Raw genomic sequence first — 12,020 nt, 5'->3', positions numbered from 1 at the left:
CTCTGCAGAGCCATATGTGGCATACAGAGGATGCTGACCCACATGCAATACCCCCACGTGAGGATTAATAGTGCAGAAGGGCGAGTCTCCTGCGTACCTATGTGGGTCCTTTGGAGACACATTGTCAGGGGGCTCCCAAGTCTGGGACAGCCTCTCCAAGCCCCTACTGAAGAGAGGGTCTAAGACACAGATTGGGGCCTCCTTTGGCAGCATATTAACCTTTTGCACCAATTCCCCTCTGCTTGCCATGGGAAATGATGCCCAGAGCTTTCCTTGACTCCTTCCCCATACACATGGACCCCTAACCAGGAAGAGGGGTCATGGGGAGGTGGGGCTGGTGCCATGGAAGCAGTTCTTCTACAGCACCTCCTTCTGGGCACAGACCCTTTGGCATGATAGCCCTTAGCAAAGGGCTCAGATGCACCTCAATATGGACAAACACTCAAATCAGGTCTTAGCAATTTAGGCCCATCTCCAGTCTTTACAGCTCACAGGTAGGTAGTTACGGTCCTACTAGACACAGTTGTGCCCAACGTGATTCCTACACCCACCATTGTTATTCCCCTGGGCGTTGGAAGTTGGGGAATCCATTTTCAAAGAAGATTGCCTTGTGCCACCCTTGTGTGTATGTTGAGTGAATGGGACAGGAGACCCATGAATGGGAAAAATTGGGAATTCCAGGACTGCAGAAGACACTGGATGTTTCTCCACTTTCCTTGCCTGTGAATCTCAACCTTCTGCTAGAAGGACCGCATTCTAGGAGCTAGGGAGTAATTCAGTCCTGGACTTGTCTGTTGAGACTTCCTATCTGGCCCCTAGTTCAGATGGGGACCCTTGTCCTCTAGGCACTGATGATTCATGAAGTTAACAGCTCATTTCATAATGGCCACCAGCAAATCACCAGAGATCAAAGTCTTTCAACCACTGTTGACCTGGACTGCAATTGGACTAGCTTCCTAGGCACAAAGGTGCTAGATGACCCATTTCAGTTTCCTGAGTCATGTGGCCCATTCAAAGTGTTTCAACAATGAGTTTTCAGAGACATTTGTTCATCTCAGTTTTTATTTATACGCTGATTTGGGATTTTTAATGGGAAACCAACAGTTTGTGATTTGAAGTAGGCAAAGGTGCCCAAACCAGGGGCTTGAGTATCATTCAAGATTTTTAACCCCATCTCTAAATAGCCTAATTGTCATGATGTAGCCATATTAGTTTTCACATTTGTGGTCGGATGAGGATTTTTGTGTCGAGCTCTGTATCATGGAGCAGCATTTAAGCAAACTGGCCAGATCCAAAACTTGCACAAATCTACGCTAGTTGAAGAGCTGGCCTCTGGAATCTGGAGTTAGACGTGTTCTTACATATCCTCACCACACCTTTTATTCTGGCTACATTTCCCTAAAAGCCTGATCTTGAATTTCTCATTTCCTTTGCTTCACCTCCCCCCACTTTGCGATCAAATTTCAGGCGGGAGCAGGGCCAGGTATGAGCCGTGAAGGCAATACCTCAGCCGAACGCTGGCTTCTGACAGAGACAGGGCTCCAAAATCATCCTTTTTATTTAATGCACTTTGTCAGCAAGCTTGAAAAATGGAGCCGGACTTGATTCCATTTCTTTCATCCACCCTTTTTCCAATGCCCTGTAAATTTGGCCTATTCATTTCAGGCGACGCAATACTCCGTGGCCTTAATGTTGCTGTTCTGTCTTTGTATATTCGCAAAGCCGACAGCCCCATACTCCCTGCCCCCTTCCACCCACCTCTGCCCTTTTGGTATTTAAAGAAAAAACAAAACAAAACCCAGTGTGTTGAATAGCTTTAGCAGGACATTGAGAAATAAAGCAAAGCGAATGTCTTCTTTGCGTGAGTTTGCTAATATGCTGAAGGGGTGGAGGGGTGGGGGGGGACCAAACACATGAGATGCAAATAAAGGTGTTTAAAAAAAAAAAGAAAAGAAAAAGAAACCAAACCCAAAGGAGGAGAAATAACTCTTTTGGCAAAATATAAATGGAGTTCTATCCAGGTATCATTTGCAAAATATCAGAGGAAATTGCATTTCTATTTATGAATAAATGAGTGCAAAAGTTGTTTGAGGCCCAGGTAATAATGGAACCGAGTGGGAGGAAATGGAAATGTATGACTTTGCAAATGACTAACGCAGAGAGAGAGCCACATCAGGGCTTCTCTTCAGCCCCTCCTCCCCACCTCTCACTCCTCCCGTCTTTCTTTTCTTTCAGCCGATGAGAAGAAGGCAGCGCCGACCGAAAATAGGCCTAAGCTTTGCTGGTCTCGAGTCGTGGGGCAGGGGAGGGGGGCGGCTAGGAGGCAAGAGAGGACATTAGCGCTTGCTATAACATTGTCACTGCCGATGTAAATTGACGTGTTACATAGTCAACAGGACACACTTGGCTGCCCGCAAGTGGGAAGTACTTAAATCGTGGCACTGATAAATGAAATATTTTTAAGGGAGCTAATCAGTGAAAATGGGGTTTCATCAGGCGCTGACATGCCTTGCTTGCTTCAGTGAGTCCGAGGGAGAAAAATGATCGCACGGCCCGGGCTGAAGTCAGAGCGAGAGAAAGCAAGAGAGAGGGCTGGGGAGATGCCGCACCCGGGCTTCCCGCCGCGGCAGCTGGAGTGTGCACGAGGGGACACAAACTGTGCGCTGAACTGGGCCCCCAGCTGCTGCTGCACGAGCCCCCCACGTCCTGCCTTGTCGCTGGGCCCGCACAGGCAGCTCTCCCCTCCCTCACCCTCTCTCCTGGGCGCTTGATAAATGGCCTTGCCTGAAACAGAATTGGTGCAAATCCCCAATCTGCAGCCTGCTGTGCTCAGTTGGCTCAGCAGCAGGCTAGCCGGTATTTCTGGATAAACACTAATAAATCTTTCTTTTCTTAGTGGCAATCAGTCATTCCCCTTCCTTTCTTTCTCCTCGCTGGTGTTAATGGTGGTGGCAGTGGAGGAGAATAGAGGTGGGGGCCGGAGGAGGAGTTGGGGGGCAGGCGCTGGGGAAGGAGGGTGCGTGAACCAGAAGAGGATTGAGGCTTAACCTCACCCTGCATTGTGAAAATGGGGGATAGGCAGGGGCCAGGAGCCGCTCCCTACGTCTTCATCCCCACAGGCTCAAGAGCTTGGCTGGAAGAGGGTGGCAAAGCACCAACAGTCCCAAATGGGGAAAGTGGGCCCTCAGTTGGAGTGTAGCTTAGCGGACAGAGCACTGGACGGAAGCTAGGGAGCCATGGGTTTTAATGCTGGTTCTGGGTGAGTTTGGGCAAATCACTTCATTGCTCAGTGCCTCGGTTTCCCCATCTGTGAAATGGGGGTAATGCTACTTCCTCCTCTGTAGAGTGCTTTGAGAGCTAGGGATGACACGTGCGAGGTAGGAGCTAGGGATCATTATTCTGTGGTGCTTATTGACACAGCATAGGAGCTGCTCTGCTAGCCTCTTACCACCCCCATGAGTGTATTCCTCCCATGTGACACCTGGGGGCCTGGGCCATAAAGTATTTTCCCTAAAGATATCCCCCCCAAGCACACTGTGTCAGCACCATCATCACCCACAGCCGCATCCAGTGTGTGAACCACAAGCCCACCCCTCCCCAGGTAAGGTCCCACCTCCCCTACCCACTTGGGTGTGGTCTGCCAGTTTTGGGGCCTGGCTAAGATTTTGGCAGCAGACCCTAGCGGATGCTCACACCCCTCCTTTCTTAAAGGAACAGAGTGGTGTGCTGCAAGCTTGCGTGTCACTATCTACGAGCCACCCTCTGCCCCTTGCATACACAGGCTTTAATCAGCTCCTTCATTCTGCTCTCAGTCAGGATAGGGGGTGAAGCGGCACATAGCGCCTGGAAAGGAGACACACAGGATAAGCAAGGTCCCATTTCTTCCTTTACCAGAGATCCTGTCTTAGCGCATACCCTGATTCTGCGCTGGCCTCCTTTGCTCTGATGTATTTTTCTTGATGACCCCGTTGGTCGGTAGGGAAGGGCTATTATCTCCATTAGTCAGATGAGAAACTGAGGCACAGCAAGGCTAAGACCTAGATCCTCAAAGGGATTTAGGTGCCTGCCTCCTTTTGAGGATCTGGGCCTAAGTAACATGCACAAAGGAAGCCTATAGTAGAGTAGGGATCTGAACACAGGCCTCCTGGGTACTAGACTGTTGCCTTAACCACTGGACCTTACATCAGGGTGCAGCCACCTGCTGGGGTTGGCAACTTTCTAATCGCACAAAACCAAACCCCCCTGCCCCGCCCCTTCCCAGAAGCCCTGCCCCTGCCCCTTCTCTGAGGCCCCACCTCTGCTAGCTCCAGCCCCCCTCTCTCCGTTGCTCGCTCTCCCCCACTTTCACTCACTTTCACCAGGCTGCAGCAGGGGGATAGGGTGCAGGAGGGGGGTGTGGGCTCTGGGATGGGGCTGGGGATGAGAGGCTTGGGGTTCAGAAGGGGGCTCCAGGCTCAGGCCGAGGGGTTAGGAGGGAAGGAGGGAGTGTGGGCTCTGGCTGGGGCAGGGAGTTGGGGGGCTGAGGGCTCCTGCTGGGGGTGCAGTCTCTGGGGTGGAGCCAGGGATGAGAGGTTTGGGGTGCAGGAGGGGGCAGGGGCAGGGGGTTGGGGTGCTGGGGGGAGTGGACTCCGGGAGAGAGTTTGAGTGTGGGAGGGGACTCCATGCTTGGGCAGGGAGTTGAGGTGCGGGGTCCCAGTGGCACTTACCACGGCTCCCAGGAAGCAGCTGCCAGGTCCCTGCAGTGCAGCCCCTAGGCACATGGGCGGCCAGGAAGGCTCCACGCACTGCCCTCACGCCTGCAGACACCGTCCTTACAACTCCCATTGGTTGCGGTTCTCGGCCAATGGGAGCTGCAGATCCGGCCCTCGGAGTGGGAGCAGCGCGCAGAGCCTCCCTGGCCGCCCTTGCATCTAGAGGCTAGAGGGACCTGGCGGCCACTTCTGGCAGCCACTTCTGGCAGCCACAGGGAGCTAGGCCAGGCAGGGAGTCTGTGTTAGCACCAGGCCCCTGCTGCACCACAGACTGGACTTTTAATGGCCCAGTCAGTGGTGCCGACCGGAGCCACCAGGGTCCCGTTTTGATTGGGCATTCCTGTCGAAAACCAGATGCTTGGCAACCCTACCACCTACCAGCATTGGCCTTATTATTCTCTGGGTACGGGAAGAATTTAACCTGCTGAAAGCCCCTTCCCCTTTAAAGCAGTTGTCAATGGGGAGCTGCTGATGAAGCTGCCCCCAGGCTACAGGCTGAGGGTGAGTTTTCTTCCCACTCAGGAGGGAGTGCAGGCAAGATGGTTGGGGAGCTGCCAAGTCAGAGCGGAACTGCAACCCCCTAGGCTGTCCTTTGTTCAGCTGGTGCTGACCCATAAGCCCTAGACCCAAGCAACGTCAGAATGTGGGATGTTCACAATACAGAACCCACTCAGAAATTTGCACAACACATCTGTCTTCATAACAAACTGACGCAAATCTTGTAAGGCAGCGTTTTCAAAAGCACCCTGCACTGGCCATCTTACCATCTACGCTGATGGGAGCAATTAACCCAGTGCGGTGAGCGTTTGAAAATCCAACCGGTCGTGTCAAAATCCAAATCGGAATCCCTTGGCCCAAATTCATCCCTTACCAAACAAGGGTAGCAGCTAATAACAAGGAAATCACCCTGTAAAAAGGTGCCGCTGCTAAGCCGGGCAGTTGCTCAACGAAGACATACGGTATTGTAGTGCCTTATTCAATTCAAACTTAAACCCCGACTGGCAAAAACCATTGTCTGGTCTGTTAAACTCACTTTGTAGACCACCCACTTTGGAGCTGAGCTGATTAGCTGCCGATGCAGGAGTAAGTTTTAATTAGTCTGGAGCTGAAGTTTCACGTTCTTTTCCAAAGCCTGCAGCAAATTAAAAGTACAGATTGCTTTTAAGGAGAGGGGGGAAAACCCACAAGATAACATCCTTAGGAACCTTCATTTATACAAATTCAATTACCAGGCAGGGTCCAGATTGGGCACTGTGCATAAATTCAATCCGCGGTTGAACACAGATGAATTTGATCATGATAAACATCTTTTTTTTTTTAAGTAACTAATTGGGGCAAGGATTCAGATGCAGACAATGTAATTTGCTGCTCTCTCAGCTATCGTGTTAGCAGAGTAATTGCTCTCATTTTCCGCTGTGCAGCAACAGCATTAGGTTTCAGGGGTGACATTTACAGGCATCGGGGGTATGTCCTGCGTAGAGGATTTACTTGGAATCTTAAGGGGTTCATAGGTCTTGTGCTGGCCTTCTGCCTGGGGTGAATTTCATGCCAAAATTTCTCTGGGCTTGATCTAAAGCCCATGGAAGTCAACAGGCATCTTTCCATTGACTTCATTGGGCTTTAGTTCGGAGCTAGGGTGACCAGATGTCCTGATTTTATAGGGAAAGTCCCAATTTTGGGGTCTTTTTCTTATATAGGCTCCTATTACGCTCCATCCCGATTTTTCACACTTGCTGTCTGGTCACCCTATTCAAGGCCTTAATGCTGATGAAGAGATATTGTTGTTTCCTGGGTGGAGGGCCTAAGGAACTTTACCCGTGGGTTATTATCCATGTTAAAACTTGGGAGTAGGATTTTCAGTGAGGGCTAAACAATCTGTTCTATTCCACACAAAATACACCATTAAATCTGGGCACCTTCTAGTTATACATTAAGCAGAGTGACTACACAGCTGTCAAATCTATGTTCTTGCTTCCTGTCCCCATGGGGAGAAGTGTGTGCTGGAATTTTAATAATTATATTTTATTGCCATCTGTGTATCTTAGACAAGGCAAGGCTTTGAAGTCCTATCTGGGTGGTGCATCCCAAAGAGAAGTGTTAACAAGACCAGGCTTTGGACAGCTGCTGTACTGAACTCATGAAGCAGAAAAACAAATAAAAGATCTTTCTTACATATAGCATCAATCACTTACATAGCCAATTTTTCTCTTGTGGAAAGCAACGAGAACTTTGCCACTCTGTTCAATAAGGCCGAATCAAGCTGTTTTTCAGGAGCACTTTACAGACATAGGTATCATTATTCCCATTTTGCAGATGGGAAAACTGAGAGGTTCAGTGCCTTATGCAAGTCAATGTCAAACAATGGCCTAGAAACCAGGTCTGCTTCCCAAGCCTGTGCACTATCACCTAGACCATACCCCTGCCAAAAGCAGAAGGTGCACCTACAAAGAAAGAAAATGAAGTGATCACTTGATAATACCTTGAGGGAAATAGAAGATTTAAAGGTAAAATTTCAAAGGCTCCGTACACTAAGTATCAGGGTGAATTACTATTTAGCTATAATCAGGAATTAGAGTGCGCAATGGATGCTATAGAACAGTGTTTCCAAACCTTTTTGGTGCTGACAACCCCCTTTGGACTTAAAGAAAAATTATGACTCCCCCCCACCCACACACACCCATTTGAAGCTCAAGCTTGGGCGAGGGGGCTGAAGCCCAAACCTGGGTCTGAGCCTCACTGCCTGGGACCAGGGCCAGGGGCCAGCCGGCCGGGGCTGAAATGGGTAAATTAGCTTCGCAGGCCCCCTGGCAATTGCTCTGCTTCTTACCCCTTAATGCTGGCCCTGTTGCGACCGCTTGCAACCTGTCCCGCGACCCTGGACCCCCAAGTTGAGAAACACTGCTACTGAGAATGCTTTCATTGATTAGCCTCACACCTCAATGTATTTTTAAGTTGATCAGCCCTCCAAAGGCAAAGGGCTCATTTAATCACCGAACAATTGCCTTTGGTTTGTTTCCTCTTGACGGGCAAATATTTGGGCCAGAGACAAATGCGGTGTTTGTTACACTGGAGACTGAAGCTTTCTGTAGGGAAGGTGCAGCCCGTCTGTGCAATACAGATGGGCTCGAGCCAGGCTGTTCAGCTCACGCTCTGGCTCCGGGGGTGTTTAGATCTGGGGTTCTGGTTTGTCTCCGCCCTCTTAAAGAAGTAAGGTCAGAAAGTTTGGATCCAGCTCAAACCACCTCCTGTTTATGAGTTGGGCAGTAGATATCACCCAATCTCCAGTATTCAGAACGTTGCCTGCTTCCCACGCACCTTGTGAAAGGGCTGTGTCTCAGCTGGAAGGAGCATTTTTTCAAAACACGGGGGCTGTTCAGGTATATTTCCAGCTTCTTGCTCCTGACCAGGCACCCATGCTTTGTCACTTCATCCAAATTGTGTTCCTGTTGTGCTGAAAGAATAGACTTATTGCTACCCCCCATTTTACAGAAAGGGAAACTGAGGCACAGAGCAATGAGGCGACTGACCCAAGGTCACTGCGTGAGTCTGCAGTACAGCCAGGAACTGAACCACATCGTCTGGGTCTCCAGCCAGAGCCTCACCCACACAACCATCTTTAGCCTCAGCTTAGAGGGTTTCTCTAATGTAGCTAGAACCTCAGAGTAACAACTCATTAAGCAGCCCTTAAAACCAGGCCTCTTCTACACCATCTATACACCACGGCTAGGAGAGTGTATTAAAATAGATTATGATGGTTAACAAGCTATATAAGCCAGATATTAGTACTAACGAGGCACCATGGGGGAAGATCATGAAGCTAGGACATTTTACGAATGGCCAAATATCAGTGCCCATTGGCTGAGTTTTCTTCTCATTCCATTCCCTATATTGCCTCACCTGTCCTCTCCATGGAGGTCCATTCATGGAATAAGTTGGACATGAACAGACCCATGGAGACATTTTGACTTGTATATTTTGGTTATAAGCTCTCCCAATGCAGGGATTGGGTGTTAATATGTGTTTGTGCAGCACTGGGCACCCTGGGGCTCTGATTGTGGGTGGGGGCTGCTAGAATACCTCCTCCGGTTGCTAATCTGATTGTTGTTCTGCTTCCGTGATACGCTGGGCAGAAGGAGTGGGATCTGGAGTCTTTTAGCTCCAAAATTAAAGAATTGTAAGTGTGTGTTGGGATCCACTGGGAAGGAATTATTAAAACAGATGGGAACGGAGAAGAAATTGAAGAAAAAACAAGCCACTCAATGCACGCATTCTTAAATCATGAAGGTTCAACCTAGGATTCCCTTGGTGATCATGAAATGAAAATGTCCTTCAATTACCGAACGTTTTAAGACACGATTATTTCATGTGCATGCTATTAAGAAAATGACAGTTGAAAATTCATCATGAAATAAATTAATACTTAAACATTTTAACAAAGGCTCCCTAGTGGATTCCAGCCCCTCCTCTCCTTCTGACAGAACAATGCGTTATTTCTTGTTTTTCTTATTATTGGAATAAGGATGATAAAATGCATGATAAAAAATGCATTTGGAAAACAAATTCATAACTACTCTTTTTAAAAGGGGGAGCTTGGCTGAAAATGTGTAAAAACACTAGAGCAATTTATTACATAGTGTAGGAGTAAGGAATCTTTTTTTTTTCCTTTCCTTTTTTCACTCCGTAAAGTCAAGCAAGCTGCTATTTGAATAATGATGCCTAAATAGTATGTGAAACTAACAATTTCAACTGCTTCCTTTTTATTCCCCCCTTCTCCCAAAATGCAGTGTACCCTTACTTACCACATAAATCACAGCCCTGGTGAAAATCTGTAGTCACTGAAACCTGAGATAAAGACAAGAAGCAGTTTATCTGATTTGATTCAAAGTGAATTTAGTGCTGATGAATGATATTGTAATGATACATGTCTGGAAAACCTAAGGCCTCCATACGGGTCTGATCCAAGCCCATTGATTTCAGGGGTAGTCTTTTCATGGTCTTCAATGAGTTCTGGATCAGATTCTATTTCCTTTGGGGCTGGCACCTGTTACTTGTTATAAAAATAAAAGGTCTGGGAAAAGAATGCTAAATCTGCAAAGTCAAACACTCAGAAGTCAGGGAATGGCTGAATTAAACAATTTAAGTGACCCTGACATGCAGGTAATTCTCCCCCCCAAATTTCAAGCCCCCACCCCAAAGGATGACGGTGCTGGAGCTTCTCAACAAAATGGTTATAAGAATTTTTCAGTCTCGTTCTTGGAAACAGCTGAGCCATTGTTGCTGAAATTTACCAAAGCAATTCAGCCTGAGGCCAACACAGCTGTGGAAACTTTCAGCCCCAAACAGTGACATTTGGGCAAAATTACAAGCAATTGAAAGCAGGGTCCTAAAATGGAAAGTGATGGATAACTGTCACCTCACAGCCATAAACATGCACAAGCCATTTCCCTTGCACCTCGCGCACCTTTTAGTCCACAGTTCTTCTGCAGACAGAACAGGACAGAGACATATTGCAGCTGGAGCTTTCTACGTGGCTTCATACAACTCACAGTCTGAGCTCCTCCCTCCACTTCTGGCTCCTCCCATTTGTATCAATAACCTAGTAATTACCACCCAGCTGCTTGTAATCATCCAGTAGAAAGTGGTTACGGGCTTCTTCCAGATGAGCCTGTGACCATTTCTATGCTGCAGCAACGTCAGTGATCAGAGAAGTCACAACCGCCTTAACTTTTGATGGTACTCCCAACTCTTCCAGGAGCAATCATCCAGAAAACCAGTCACTCCAAGCATGATCCTTGGATGTATGTATAGGGGAATATCGAGCGGCAGTAGGGAGGACATATTACTTCTGTATATTGTATTGGCAAGGCCTTTGTGGACTGGAGTGCCCAGTTTGATAGTCTGCACTGTGTAAAGAATGTTGAAGAAGTGGAGAGAATTCAGGGATGAGCTATCGGAAGGATTCGTGTTCTGAAATACACGCCTGGCAATGAGAAAGTAAAGGAACTCAATCTATTTAGCGTAGTGAAGAGAAGGCTGAGAAGTGACTTGTTCATGGTCTATAATTACCTGCACAGTAGCAAGGTATCAGAAGGCTGTTTAGTGCACTACACGATGGCATAATAATATCCAGTGGGCAGAAGTTGAAGTCAGCAAAGCTGAGACTGCAAACAAGATGCAGATTTGTAAGTGAGATTCATCAACCATTACAACCACTTACTGAGGGGGGCGATAGAGTCCAACTCACTGGATTCTTTATAAAGAGGGGATCTCTTTCCAAAGGGAACACTCTAGTTCAACCATAAGTTATTAGGCTAGCTGCAGGAATCATTGTTGAAATGTTCTGGTCTGTGTCATGCAAGTGGTCAGACAAGATGGTCATAATGGTCCTCTCTGGCCTTGAAATCTAGGAAAGTGTAACAAATTGTCTAATATGTTTATGAGCCAATGCTCTTTCTGCTGGATTTTCTGTTCAGGTTTTCTCAGCTGTGCATCATAAACCTCTTAAAGTGGGTTTGGAGTCTGATCCATAGCCCAGCGAAATCAATGAGAGACATTCTATTGATTTAAAGGGGCATCAGGCCAGGTCCTTAGATGCTGTGGTGTTCTGTACAGGGACAGCTGTGAAGTTCACACATGGCCACAAGCTTGTTACAAGACTTTGCATTTCTATGGTGGCCACTATGGGTGGGGGATTAAAAAAAACCTCTTCACAAGCCTTAATCAATCAAGCCTCACAACCCCCTTAGGTAAGATGACCAGATGCCCTGATTTTTTTAGGGATAGTCCCTATATTCAGGGCTTAGTCTTATAAAGGCGCCTGTTACCCCCTACTCCTTGTCCTGATTTTTCACACTTGCTATCTGGTCACCCTACCTTTGGGAGGCAGGGAAATGTTAATATGTTTCCTAACCTAAGGCCCGAGCCAGCAACCTCCCCGCTACTGGTGAACGCTTGAATTCACGAAGTCCCACGGGAGTCCATGGGGCCTCTACACAGGTTTACATAGAATAGTCTGCAAGCTCAGGGCCCTGGCTGGAGCTTTGTTTTAGAAAACTGCTACTTTTTTAAATGAAATCTGTTGAAAGCAAGTCCTACTTTTGTAAGTTACTAGTGAAGTAAATACTGTTGGCCCAGTTCTCCTCTGACTTACACTGGTGCTACTTCAGCAGTGGGTTGGCACTGGTTCTAAGGGTATGTCTATACTGCACTGTCAGCCTGGGCTTGTGGACTCAGTGTTTCCAAACCCACACTTCAGCACTCACACTGTAT

Source organism: Gopherus evgoodei, chromosome 8 (assembly GCF_007399415.2).
Source record: "Gopherus evgoodei ecotype Sinaloan lineage chromosome 8, rGopEvg1_v1.p, whole genome shotgun sequence".
NCBI classification, from domain to species: Eukaryota; Metazoa; Chordata; order Testudines; family Testudinidae; genus Gopherus; species Gopherus evgoodei.
This window is presented reverse-complemented; position numbering follows the sequence as displayed.